The sequence below is a fragment of the Vanacampus margaritifer genome, chromosome 1, assembly GCF_051991255.1.
Source record: "Vanacampus margaritifer isolate UIUO_Vmar chromosome 1, RoL_Vmar_1.0, whole genome shotgun sequence".
NCBI lineage: Eukaryota > Metazoa > Chordata > Actinopteri > Syngnathiformes > Syngnathidae > Vanacampus > Vanacampus margaritifer.
Window position 1 is genome coordinate 5,020,512 of NC_135432.1, and position 14,570 is coordinate 5,035,081.

Sequence of the window (14,570 nt, forward strand, 5' to 3'; positions counted from 1 at the left end):
GCATTCTGATTAATATTGCGTTTGTGAAATATGAACTAAAAATCCACAGTTTTTTTTTTCAGGCCAGGGGGCGGCCATTTTGCCACTTTATTGTCAACTGAAAATGACATCACAGTTGCTCAGGTTAGCAACCAATCACGGCTCAGCTTCAGAAAACAGGTGAGCTGTGATTGGTCGACTTAAGCAACGATGATGTAATTTTGGTTTGGTTTTATTGAACATATAAACATAAAGAAAACACAAAACTCATTACAAGTATAAAATATAAGTTGAAGTAAAAAAGAAAAACAACAATAGTAAGAAAGAAAAGAGTTTATACGTATGTTCAAAAGGGATAGGAGGAAGTTAAAAACGTATCTAGTCCTACCCCTTATTCGTTTTATGTAGATACAATAAGGTTAATGTTTATCAACAAAAGAAAATGTATAAACCTAGTCATATATACAAGTGCACTTTAACATACGCACATTTGCTATTTTCAGTGAACAACAAGTGGCAAAATGGCCACCCCCTGACGTTCACAAAAACATTTTTGGATTTTGCTGCTTAATTCATATTGCACAAACACAATATTAATCCCAATTAAATAAAGTCTTTTTGCACTATTTTTATCTATCTCATGGCGCGGCCATTTTGCCATTTGTCGTCCACTGAAAATGACATCAGAGTGTCTTATACCGCATTCGGGGAAGGTGGGAAGTCAGATTTATCTCATTCAAATTGCGCAACTTCTTAAAGTGCTCCAGGCAAACATAAACAACAAAGATGACTGATTCCGCTCAATGTTTTTTTTGTTTTGGTTAATCCCAAAACATTTTGACCTCCAGCAAACCTTCCTTCATAATTCACTTTATTTATAAAGTTATAGCTTCCAAGCATTTCACCAAATAACTTCATGCAAGGAGATAGCACCACACATAGAATATATTAAAACATATTTTGACCTTAAGCAAATAGAAAACCTCTCTTTATATGTAGGATATTATATACACATATTTGTATTATTATTTTTTTAATCACAATACAACAATAATTCCTGTTAATAGCTGCAGTTTGATTTGACAATTGAAGGCAGCAGGCATTTCATTAAAACATGATCACATCTATTACATTAGAAGAAAAATAGTAGACACATGCTACACAGCATGTACAGCACAGAATAAAACTGCACTAGACAAGATAATGAAACAAATGAGCCTGCGTCAGCCTTGTTTAATGATTTACATCACATAGCCAGTCACAGGAAGGCGTTGGTAATGAGGAAAACCTCCACAACAGGGATTGGATTGTAAACAAAAGTGTAACAGCCAGTTGGAAAACTCACACAGAGACTTAAAATGCTTAACCTCATTCTTATTTGCACTAAGGTAAATGAAGCAGATTATAGCCTGACATCTTATCTGGAGTCTCATTGGTCTTGCAGGAGTCATTGCTCCAGTTTGGCCCATTTGTACTCACTGTAATCAGATCAGCACAAGCAAACATATTTTTAAGTGTCACACCGCTGGCTAATACTGAGCTTATGCTTTAACCAGATGGAATTCTATTGGGACAAGGGTAGCAAAAAAAAAAAAAAAACAGTGGGAGGAGCACAACAAGATTGTTGAAGATAAGCCAGTAGCGATAAGAGGTCAAGCTGTTGACATCCTCTTGAGTTGCTGAATTTTAATGTGGCCACAAGGGGGCAGTATCGCGCAGGTCATGTCAGGCAACTGGAGTAAACAAAAGTCACAGCAGACGGTTAGAAATAATTTACACCATGGTTTAAATTTGTTTTACATGTCCTGGTAGAGAAGTAACATATAAGCACTGTTTAATTGTATTATGACTCATGCCAAAACCACATTATGAATGTTTTCGCTATGTGAGCTCTAAAGGCATTAGTGGAGATCAGGTTTATATACGGTGTTAACTTTGCCTGATTTTAAAATTAATTAAATTATTTGTTCCAATTTTATATATGTACAAATATCATGTCCTCCTGTTGCACACTGACTTCACTATACGTTTGCCATTTGAATTGGTCATGGAGCAATGGTTAAGTTAAGCAAATTGATTTTTGTTAGTCTTAAATAGAAATGAAAAATTATCAAATTTTGAGAAAATCTAATTATGTTGTTGTTGTTATTATGTTAATGCTATTATTACTGCCAGTGGTTTTATTCATATAAAACCTAGTTCTTTTCTCGATTGAATTGCATGTTATCTGACATGGCCTGTGTGAACTGGCTGTGAACAGCCAAGGGTCCGGAATTGGTACACTGAAATGACTACAAATATAACTTTCCTTCTTTTACATCCAACTCAAGACACAATGCTTAACCCCTGTAATGCTCAAACCCTATGTTTTGTGTGTGCACGAAATAGGAACACTGACTAGCTTCTGCGAGCAACTATCAATACCAGCCCAGCTGTCACTATTGCTGTCCTGGCCGCCTTCTCTTTCTTGCAGAGGGACAGAAGAGTCAGGAGTTGGACAAGCGCCAAAAGAGGCCGGCTCGCCATGCAGCTGAAACTTTTACAAAGCCAGCAGGAAGCGACGCGAGACAGCCGTCGAGAAAAGAAAAAAAAAAAAAAGAGTACAAAAAAGTCACTTTTTCTTTTTTCCCCTCCTGCCTTCGCAGTTATCCCTTGTTACTGTACGCGCCTGCCGTCTTTGGCAGGGAGTAATTGTAGGACTGGAGGACAGGAGTAGAGGAGGGGAGGAGCCGGGTGGGTACTTTGGGTTCAGAGAGTTCAGCTGAGGAGAGAAATAAATTCATAAACAACAAAGGAGACGTGACGTCAAGTCGGAGGGGCTGTCCGAGCTCTTGGCTGAATGTGCGCCTCCACGGAACAACTGGATTGGTGCTTCCACATGTGTGTTTTCGTACAGTACAGCTGTGTGTATGTGTGTCATATCTCCAAGAAAAGCCTCAAGTGGAGTTGAAGTAAAGAACCTGGACCGTTGTTTTTTTGCCCTGTCATCTCCTGGGTGAGTGTTCCAAGGACTGCATGTGTCGTGTAAAACAGTATGTGTCGTCCTCGGGTGCTTGTGTAAAGTTCGGGAACAAAGAATGCGTTCCTGTTTTCGGCATTTTTTGAAATGATGTCAGCTCCATCGTGAGCTCAGATTGGCCGGCCCTGTGTCATTTGTGGCCAATGATTGGCCCACAGGCCGACTCAGAGAAGGTTGTTGGTACGTTTTCATCATTGAGGTCACCCATCCACTGGCAGTGACTCAAAATTTTGACTTCTTTAATATATGAATACGTCGTCTGAGGGAATATGAATGTTTATCTTATTGCGCCCGGCAAACTGGTTTGCAAATGTCCATCTGTTTACTGTTTCTCACCATAAAGCAGTAAAGGCATCTCCAGCATTTAGCAAACATGGCGAGGGTGAACAATATGGCAAGCTCGTTTCTCTTGCCATCTGTCCGCCCGGAAAGAACAAGGCGAGTGGTTTTGTCTCTGCCGATGAACACGCGAGCGGCCCAGCTGCTGCCTTTGCCACTGTTTTGTGTCACTGCATCTGCTCGCGACAATTCATGACTTCTTACTGTAACACTCTTTCTTTCCGAGCTTCCCCTCTGCGACTCCTCCTCTCTGTTCGCCCTCTCTCGCGACAGCACGTCCGTCCCTCCCTTCCTCTTTCTGTGTCTGTACAGCCGCCCTCCCTTCGCTCTCTTTCCCTCTTGGCAGCGGTGCCAAAGTGGGCAGGCAGACGCAGGCAAATACAGCACAGGCCAGAGCAGAGGGTGCGATCCGAAGGCTGGCAAATTGATCACGCGGATGTTTATAACTTGCGTCTGTTGCGTTGTTATCTCCGTTCGGTTTTCCCGACATCGTGAAATTGTCTGGAGTACGCCGGGGTCGCCGGCGCTCATTTCGGATGTGTGTTTGTAGGGCTGTGTGTCACCCTGTGCATGAACGGACGCACTCACGTCAGTAGGAGGGGATTGTGGGAAAAAAAAGGGGTGTTGCTCTCAGAGGGTGTGCTCTCGTCCTCTCTTTTCCCTTCTTCCCGCCATCATGGCCCTCTTCTCCTCCTCCAGTCCTCCGGCCCAGGCCGCCGCTCACATTCAGGCTTCAGGTATTTTTCCATTTTCCCCTCAAACACCTCTCGTTGTCGATTTCATTGCCCTATAAATGTGCTCTCCTACTTTCTCCGTCCTCGGTCATGATCTTGGGCTTGAAAACGTGTCGGCCGTCGTCAGCTGCCACGCCGCACGGCACCATTTTGGCTCGATGGGCAAAGCAGGAGAAACTTTTGTCAAGCTCAGAGGGACTCCAGGACTCCCTGCAGTCTCTCGCGTCCCTTCAAACTCTCTTGGCTCTCCTCTCTCATGCTCGTCTTCCCCTCCCCTCTCTGCTCTCGTGCTAAGCAGTCAGCAATCTTTCCGTGGTTTCTCATAACGAACAGGTGTCACGGCGTCTAACGACGGGCGCAAGTGCAGGTCCTTTTCGCTAACTTTTTAAAGCGGTGACGAAACGTCAACATTCCCGTCGCTTTAAAGTGAAGTTTAACTCGCAAAAGATCACGGACGCAGGGCAAAGGGGTGCTTGGTGGCTCTCTTATCAGTGTGAGGCGTTTTGATAAGTTAACACAGTGTTTCTTAGTCCCCTCATGCAATGTTTACACTTTTGTCTTTGAGGAAAACACTTTTTTTTTTTTTTATCGAACGAACACGTTTCTGCTTTATGCAATCGAGAAGCGTGACTGTCTTTCGAAAGTGGCAACTGGAATGTTTGTCTTAGACAACACAGGCGTGTTTCAAAGGCTAAAAGTGACCATTGGGACGATTTCTTACTACCTTTAGGACAATTTTTTAACAGTAATCTATAGACTGTACTTCATATTCTTAGCCTTTTGTTAATATCTCAATAGCAATTGCTTCTAAGATGGCGCCTTGATGCCACGTGTTAAAGAACAGCAGACACGAGCAGGCGCCATGCTTCCTCGGCCAATTTGTCGATATTGCGCCATATCAGCACATGTTCAGACGTTCGTTTGGGCACTAGGATGCATATGAATTCTTTACCAGGCTCTCGTTTTTCTAGTGATTGACGAGAGAAATAAGAAATAAGAGAGACAACAACGGGCGCATGAGATAGGAAGAGCGATGGGAGTGGCAGAGCTCCCTCCCCACCCCCCTCGCATATCCTCAGATGAACTTCGTGTGTTTCGTCATGACGTTTCTCCTTGAGGCAATCGGGCTGACTTCCCGCTTGAAGCTTACTGGCTGAAATCTGGGCTGACCTGTCGCTGTTTGCAGCAAGGCGACAGGAAGTTTCTGGTGCCACACAGGAAGCCACAGCTGTTTCATCCGAATCATGTCAGATCTTTGTATGAAAGTGCGTATCCTACATTGGGTCCTTGTGATGACGTGATTGTGATCAGAGAAATATCAATCATTAGCCATGAGCAAATATTTTTGAAACATCATTATAATATAATGGGCTGGATCATTTCTCTCTGCATGTTCAGAATTTTGATTCGTGTTGACCAAGGAAGTAGCCAAAGCGCAGATGTCACTAATGGGAGTCATGTTGACTTTTTCCAACAGCAAACACGTGAGATTCAATGAACAGCGCCTCTGCTGGTTGAAGCGAAGTAGTGCGATCCATTTGGCCTCAATTCCTTTCAGCTAGAACTCGTAACGACGAATCGATTAAACTCATCCCGAATGTTAAGCACACAGCTGATTAGAAAATCAGCAAAGCGCGACAGAGGAGAAAGAACAATTCTTATACAAAACCAATGACATTGCAAATTAATTCATCAAGTTTTAGGGATGAAAGGACTAAAGATTATTTGTAGCTAAATACAATATGATGAGTTGAGCCAACTAACCGACTGCTTTTCAGCACCGGCATAAAAATAACTAAATATTAAAAAATGCAACTCATCATTATTCTGAATGTAGTGTAGTGTATGTTTTTCTCTTCAATGAGTTGGCATGTCTCATCTTGTGTTCCGTAGATAATGCGTATTAAAGAAATAAACCATTTCTGTTTTTCACTAGGTGGATTTCCATCCAACAATTTTTTATTCAAATTTTTCAATAATTGCGAAAATAAAACTGAATGGGAATTCAAAAAAAGGCCTAAAAGTCACAAACCAGCTTTTACACTTTAGCATATCGATAAAAGGAAAATGCGAATGTTGGCTATGGAAACAGGTTTTGTGAATAGTCTACTGTAAACCATGACGAGATCGGATACCACGTTGCCCGTTATGACCGCATTTTACGTCACACGTACATATTATAGTTATGAAAAATGACGGCACACGATAAAAATATTTCTGGAATTGATAAAAAAAGGGAACATTAATCTTTTGTCGACAGTCAGCTGAGTGTCTTGTGGTAGAGAGACACTCTCATATGACATCATCTTATGGCACAGTCTCCTCTCAATATTTGCAAAATAATGACATGGAAATAGGCACATTTCGTTTTGCGCATTTTCACTGAATTCGCTTTAAAATTATGAAACGTTTGGATGGAAACCCCATTACTGTTTGTATTTCCCATGTTTGCTGTTATTGGATTTGAGGATGGCCTTGCATATTTTTTCACGTGACCACAATACCAGTCTCATACCGCGACAAGTGTTAACGACAGAGTGTTGAAAAGTAACAGATGTCATGTTTGCTATCTTATGCGTGCTGTGATATTAATAAAGTTTTCACACAGTTGTTGTCCGCACATTTTTGGACACAAGATTTTGGTGACGAAGAAGGAACTTAACGGCGCTGCGCTCGTTCCAACGCCGCCAGTGACACAGTCCTGCTGGTATGAATATTATGAGACCAGCGGCAATCAGAATAGATAGCTAACTGGCTAACCGGCTAACTGCTATTCTCATCAACAAGCAGCCTTTAATCATTCTCTCAGACCCGTGAAGGCCTATGACAACCGTCACCTTGTCAGCCTGACATTTCGCTGCTCCACAGAGCGTTACAGTCCGGTGACAGCAGCAGACAGTCCAGTCCTCTGTAAATTGGCCGATTTGAAAACAAGATTGCTGAAATATGTGATTGACGACCGTAGTCGACTTCAAGCGTTAAACGTCAATGCCGTTGACTTGTTGGATCGAGCTCAACTCAATCAAGCTTATTCTAAACAAGCTTTTTCGGAATACAAACTTATCTATGTTTGAAAAGATTGTGGGACAGTGTGATAAGGACACAATGGAGCCCCCCCCCCCCCCCCGCATTATCTGAGTCACTCACGTTTGCCCACCTTTTATATCTGTCAGCCTGCAAAGCATCATGTGTAGTTTAAAGCAAGGAACATGTAGTAAGGCAGGATCAGCTAAACGGTTCAGATCACACAGCTGTGTCACTGTGGTTGACAACATGGATTTGTGTGCTCGTGGTTTCTTTTGTGTTTGAGACTAATGAGGCGCTATAGAACATTAAGTGCATTGAGGGAGCTCGGCGCCAGTTCTATAGCAAACGTAAAGGATCCAGAAAAAGTACAATAAGTGAAGTGACTCTTGATCCGCTCCATGACAAGAAAATCCAGATGAAAGTTTTTTTTTTGCTCATCTTAACTGTGGGAATTCTTCATTCAACCAATTATGTGGCATAATCCTCTGCCAAAATCCCCCCCCCACCCCCCACCCCCCCCCACCCCCCACCCCGCCTAGCCGCCTCCTCCCTCCCTCATTCAAATTCTGCCAGGCAATACAGACGCTGCCCATTCTTGGCATCAAACGTGGCGAGAAACTGCGAGACCAAACGTGGCGAGAAACTGCGAGACCAAACGAGTGACAGAGACGCATTCTTTTGCAGTCGTCTGGTGACCACTTTGTATTTGTGCCAAGCATTCTTCCCGACAGGGAAGACTGACGGGTATTTCCTTGACTGCACCCTTTGATCAGCTGCTTTTTTGGGCGTTTTCTGATTTACTGTACAAATGGATGGATGACACACCCAGAACTGAAATCATTTATTCATATTAGTTTAATCCATTGACTTTATTATTATTGTTGCTTTCGATGTTGGCATGATTTAGACTCTGTATTGTTACTGTATTGGTTCTTCGGTGATCTAAAATGGTGAATTTGCTGGCCATGGGCCGAGCTTTGGATCTTCCACAAAAAGTTATGGAAAACTAATTGAAGCCATTGAATGGAGATTTTGTGTTTGGTAAATGAGGACCAGGCACCAGATTGTGGGTTTCGTGGCTTCCTGAGACTTTACCAGATTCAACGACAGGTAGATTAGATGATGTCACAAAAAATCATCCAAAACCTCTTTGCTAGTCCACCCCAAAGGTGGTTGATCGAGTTGAGGTCAGCCTTCTCTTAACAGGCTCATTAAAACATGTATTTACAAACCTTAATGTTTTGCTGCAACAGAAAGAGGCCTTCCACAAACTATTGGAAGCATAGAATTGTAAATGTTAGTCAAAATCCTTTAAAAAAATCTTTCTAAATCACACATATAATTATCAATTGAATCTTCTCAAAGGATGCTGATTGGCATTTTTTTTTTTCAACTGTCCACAAACTCATCTTGAAGCTTGCCAGGGTGGGTTTACGAGAATATGCACTCATTCCCATGCTACCGAAAATGCATGGCCACCAAATGCTACACCCAGAAGACATCACATGACTAGATTGATGGACTTTAGCTTTAAAAATAGTTTGGAGTCGGGTCAAAATCACTGGGAAGTGCCTTTTGGGTGTCCTTATATGAATAGCGCAGTTATTTTATGCAATCTTTTTACCAATTGGATGTGATTTCATTTTTACACGGTTGCTGAAAAATAATCATTTTGATCGTGTACGTTCTATTTTCATAATCATATTGAACATGTCCCTGAAATTGATGTCTACCCTGTCATTATGGGGTAACACCCCCTTTGAAAAAAAATACCATCTTTCTGGGATATTAGGATCTTTCTTCAGTGTAGACTGAAACCAGTTGCAGAATAAATAATTACACTTATGTTTCGTAATTTGATGTGTTTAATCGGATGTTGTCAAGCTAACATTTCCACCCTGTCATAATGAAACAACTGATATTAAAAAAAAAAAAAACATTAAGAAATTCAAATTGTATTTGCTAAACTATATATAGCTTGCTACCTGAATCATGTTGCTAAGTGTGCTTATAAAATGCTAACATTAGCCAAAAACATTCAATTTGTCACTGATGTCCACCCTGTCGGCAAGCTCATATACAGTCGTATTTTGTTGTTTGGCAGGTACATTGTCTGCTTGCATTAATTAAAAAAAAAAAGACAAAAAAGAAGTGTGGGGGGCAACAGCACAGCATCTACTTAATACATCACACATATTAATAAGGCACCTTTTAGTGCTATTGACTGGTCGTTTCTGGGCTGTAATTCCCAGAAGCAGCGTATTCAGCCATTTGACCCACATTTGCTTCTAACTACGCTGTCACTTTGCCATTTCAACATTAGACTGTCCACTCCAGTCTGGGGCTGTTTTCTTTCTGGCCAAACATAGCTTGTAGATGTGCCATTGGCACTGTTGCAGGCATGGGCATCATGCCAACACATCACCCCCACCTCTGCCTTACCCCCGTCTGCTCCTCAAATCAGACTAAAAGAGTCTATGGACGCGAATGACGGGCTGGTCTGGACCTGCGTCGGGCTGTATGCTAATTTATGTGAGTTGTGACATTTCTCTACTTGAAATATTCGGCAAGTTGTTTTTTTCCCTGCCACGTTACCTGCCCGACCTTGTTCTGCGATTGTGTCGTCTGAACGAGTTGGCTTTGTGTCGCCGTTTGGCACAAGTTCGAATCTGCATCACTCGTTACAGAACAGCATCGGGCGACAGCAGAATGGAAACAATGTTTTATTGCAGACTTAAAATGGCCGGTGCGCCAGCCGCCATTTTGTATTTCCTTGTTTTGTTTCGGAGGGCAGAATCTCAGCCCTGCACCCGAGCCGAGGCAGCTGGCGGCAGCCATGTTTGCAAGTGAGCCGGTGTGTGTGTGTGTGTGTGTGTGTCTACCTTTAACTGAGAAGCAGCACAGGATAGCCCGCTGGAATGAACTCCGTTTTTGGCAAAAACGGAAATGAGCTCCTGGCAAAGAGGCTTTTTTTTCTTTCTTTCTCTTTCGATTACATGCTAGAGTCTCAGGAAGCCAGTGAGTGTGTACTTTGTTTGCCTTTGACACATTTCTCCTCGTTTGTGTGCTTATTAGTTTGATATCTTTAAATCAATATTATGTTGATATTTCTCTGTTGAAATTTCTCGGCATGAATAAGTCACCATTTTGTTCCTCATATAAACTTTTATACTATTACTATTATTGACAAATCACATAAGTCAGAAAGAATGCATAATTGAATGTATTGTTCTAACCTGAATGCATTTGAGCAAAATCACAAATCTAACCCTCCTCTTTTGTTTCTCTTGTAGAATCACGAAGTGTGACCTTGATGACTCCAGTATGCGAGGCAACACGAATGCTGCCCTTGGGCCTGAGGTAGTAGATTGAATAGTTGTGAGGGTTGTGTAGCCTCTTTTCGAGATAACTATACAATCTACTGTCTTACCCAAGGAGACAGCTTACTCAGCAAATCATCGCCCAGGTGACAACGGCACCGTCCAATCAGAGGCAGGCAGCGCACATACATGGGCTGTTGTGATCATTTCTGTTTGTGCTCCCCGAGTGGTGTATTAGGTTACTTGACAGGTGGATGTTTATTGGAACTGGGCTTTGTCAGGGTGAGGTAGTAGGTTGTATAGTTTGGTGGGTGGGTCTATACCCTGCTCAGGTGATAACTATACAGTCTATTGCCTTCCTTGAGAAGTTCACATACAACTGACTGACTGAATATGGCAAATATATTCCCAAACGCTAATGAGCTGGGTCACACATTTCACGTTAGAAAAATCTCGAGGCGCACCGACGAAGATCAAAATGTATATTCCGTTATGATGATAATAATTATTTAAAAAAGTAATCTGGGCCTGTTTACTTGAACACAAAACTTTTTTGTTGTATAAATGACAACAAGTACTGTAGAACACAGGTTAATTTGGCCTTTTGCCCTCTAGTAGAAAAGCACTCATGCTTTACATGTTATTATATACATCGCTGGCATTGACAGATGAAAACAGACACATTATTTGTCGTAAAGAAATAATCATTTTAGGACCAACTAAGTCAAATCAAGGCACACCGGTTGATCTTTCAATGCACTGTGGATGAGGTACCACTAGATTACATACAGTATTGAAATATGCATTGATCAGTGTTCACGTCACTGCGTCACCTCGGAGTTTGAACATAATTCGTTCAAAGTCTGAATTGTTCAACCTCCGAAACATTTTTTCCCCATCGGAAATAATGTAAATGCAATTAATCCGCTCCCAAGCTCCAAAAACAGAAAATTCCTATTTTAACTCTTTGACTGCCAGACGTTTTCCGAAAAGGGATGCCGTGGGTGCCAGCCGATTTAAGCATTTTGACTGATCTTTTGACTGATCTTTCAAGGTCCACAGAAAATTATGTGTTTGGACTATGGAAACACACATACTACCAAATGAAAGATTGGACTCTCATCTTTCATCAGAAGAAAAAGTTTGTTTCTACCTTATTCCGTTTTTGAGTAATCAACAATAGAAAATGGTTAGTTTCACCTCTGTTTTGAAACAAACGTCTTTTAATGTCTTTGGCACACTTTTACTAAACGTTATTTAACGTTTTTGGCAGTCAAAGAGTTAATTTCTATTTATGTTTTTTTTTTACATTTATACCATGTACAGTATTTAAACAATAAAAAATACCTTACCTTTGTTGTTGTGGTGTGATGGCATCAGTGGATGATAAATGCTGTGTTAATGCTAGCTTTAGTTCAGTGCTGAGTTTGTGTATTTTACATTAGGCATATTGTTAGACTACTAAGTGGTCCTTGCGTGCGTTGTTTAACGTCAGGCACGTTGTTCAACAGCTAAGGGGGGGTTCCTCGTGCCAGTATTTACAGAAGTAGTCGCCGTAGTTACAACTACCGCAACGTGAGCATTCGGCTTCGCTCGGCTTCGCTTTGGCTTCGCTCGGCTACCCGTTTTCAAGGTATGCTCGTCTTAGCTTGCTTTGCTCGGGTGTTCAAACTCCGAAAATGAGTTCAAACTCCGAGACATTTTTTTACTGAGATTTTTTGGTTGAAGTCCGAATTGTACGAGTTCCGAGACGTTCAAACTCCGAGGTTCCACTGTATTAAATTCCAGTTTGTAAATGACAATAAAGTTGTTTCAAATGAGTCAACCTACCTTGCTTCTGTGTGAGAGTGGATTAGTGTTGATTTTCTTCGCCATTTTTAAATTTAGTCTCATTTTTAGTTCAGTTTCAATCACGCTTGTTAGTTTTTATCATAGTTACTCAGTTACTTGTTTTGATTTAGTCAATTTTTATTCGACTATAAATCTAGCATTTCAGTCTTTATTTTAGTCCAAGGAAACATAATTTTATTCGCCTAGTTTTAGTCAACAAAAACTGTCGATGTTTTACTCTAGTTCTAGTCAGGACAATCATTTTACCCCTGTATATTTTTTTTCTGTCAGCAGATAATGTTGAACATTTTGGATCTAAAACTATTTCACATAAAATGTTCTCATCTTTTTTCACACACAATTACAGTACATCAACAAGTGGCTACTATGGCGCCATGCTACGAGATTAGCCAGCATTAGTTAGCGGTCGGATTAACATTATTGTTGGAACGTTATAGCTGTTGGATTAATGTTACGTCCCATGTGTTTGTGCATGTTGCACTAGCTAGCTGCAGATTTGAAGGGGGGTGGGGGGGGGGGGGTCACTGCGGGTCACATGACATGACAGATTAGCAGAGACAAGATTTTACAAAATCATATAATTTTTGTCTCGTTTTTTTAAATCAACTAAAATGTCCATACATTTTACTCCAGTTATTTATTTATTTTATTAGGTGAAGTACATTCTGATTTAGTCCCAGGTATTGTGTATTAATGAGGGTTTTAGTCCATTCTAGTCAAGTTTTAGTCCGGTGAAAAATGTGTGTTGACGAAATTATATCTGTTTAGTTTTTATTGACGAAATTAACACTAGTGTGGCTACAGTATATGCTTCATTAAATTGGGTTGCCCTTTGCCATGATTAGCAGAATAATTTAAGTAAACATATTGTATTATACTGTACTCCATAAACGCCAACCTACAAAGTGTACCAAGTTAATCTCATTTATACAAACATACTAATATATATATTTTTTAAATAGGCTGCAAAAATAATGTATGCAACATTTCATGTGATGTTTCGGATTAGATAAGCACAAAAATACAAAACATCTATTTTTCTATTCTAATGATTGCATGACTGTTGAAACCACTTTAGGCTACATAACACTCACTGTAATGATGAATACTGAATCGGTGTAAGAAGATCCTGAAATGTAGCTGACATGTGGGCTTTCTAGATAAAAAAAAAAAACACTAACATTTATATTTACCTGATCTTGATGAAACGTTTCAACTCACTGGAGAAGGACAGGAAAGGAAGTATTACTTTCTGACAGCTGTTTCCCACTACTTCCTCAGCCCTTTGTTTTTGAAAAAAAGTACAAGGTACGAGAAACGTAAAGTTAGTTAAACAACCAACAACAATCGGAGTAATTCCAAAGTGAAATACTAGTAAAGCCTTCTGCATTTGGTGGCCTGTTTCATCGGGCCAAATTATAATGTTAGCCACAATGTTAGCAAATTCAATTAGCAAAACGATGTTACAGTTCAATAATTCACATTCATTGTTCAGTCTTATTTGAGAAAGCCAACCTCATGAGTTCTTGCTTTGAGGGTAAAACTGCTCATAAACGAGGCCACTTCATGTTCGCTCCACCTTTCTTTTCTTCTTGAATTTATAAAAAAAAAATAATAATTCCCCATGGCGGTGACATCGATGTACGATTCAGTGCTCATATGTGATGTGGATTATCTGTGGTGGCGTCTGTCGACACAGCAGTGTTGAGCGCCCTCTGGTGGAGAAAGTTTGAAAGGTCACTCTCTCCTTGCATGTCCTCATGTTGACGGTTCTGTTAATAAAAAATAAATAAAAAAAAAGATGTAGAATCATGTGACATACCGGTACTCGTCGTGTTTATTGTGGCCCAAGATGAAAAACTTTAATTCGTGTTTACACGTATGTTGATTTGTTTGTGTTTTTAAATGTAAATGTTAAAAAAAAGAAAAAAAAGAACAAAATATACATTATATACTATATTCTTGAATAAGTTGAGATATATTACTAATAAGCGTTTTCCACGTGAAAAACATTATTAAAAAATACTGACGTGCATTCTTTTGTTATTTCTGCAACTGAGAATGTTATATAGCCTATTGATAAAAAAAAGAAAATAAAAAAAGAATGAACGTCGGACCGAAACCTTGTACCTCCAAAATAGTCACTTTTCAGGAGACCCCAAAAATGGCATGCATGTTTAACCATTAACATTGCATCCTCAAAGAGAGTAAGCCTTTTTCACCACTTTCGTTTGGTAAATAATTAGTAAAAATAAATAAATAAATAAATAAAAAATAAAACAGCCATCTGTGTGGTATGAC

At 40.4% G+C, this 14,570-nt stretch overlaps 2 long non-coding RNA genes across 2 annotated transcripts; one reads left to right on the plus strand and one right to left on the minus strand.

Moving 5' to 3' along the window:
• Positions 1 to 995: 995 nt before the first annotated feature.
• Positions 996 to 13,987, minus strand: LOC144039379 (uncharacterized). Its single transcript, XR_013289425.1, has 3 exons — positions 13,785 to 13,987; positions 13,463 to 13,552; positions 996 to 1,712 (listed from the first exon to the last, which is right to left on the minus strand). It is a non-coding gene; the product is annotated as an uncharacterized LOC144039379 (long non-coding RNA).
• LOC144039383 (uncharacterized) lies at positions 3,543 to 12,238 on the plus strand. The gene is made up of 2 exons (XR_013289428.1): positions 3,543 to 4,074; positions 10,392 to 12,238. It is a non-coding gene; the product is annotated as an uncharacterized LOC144039383 (long non-coding RNA).
• Positions 13,988 to 14,570: the final 583 nt, after the last annotated feature.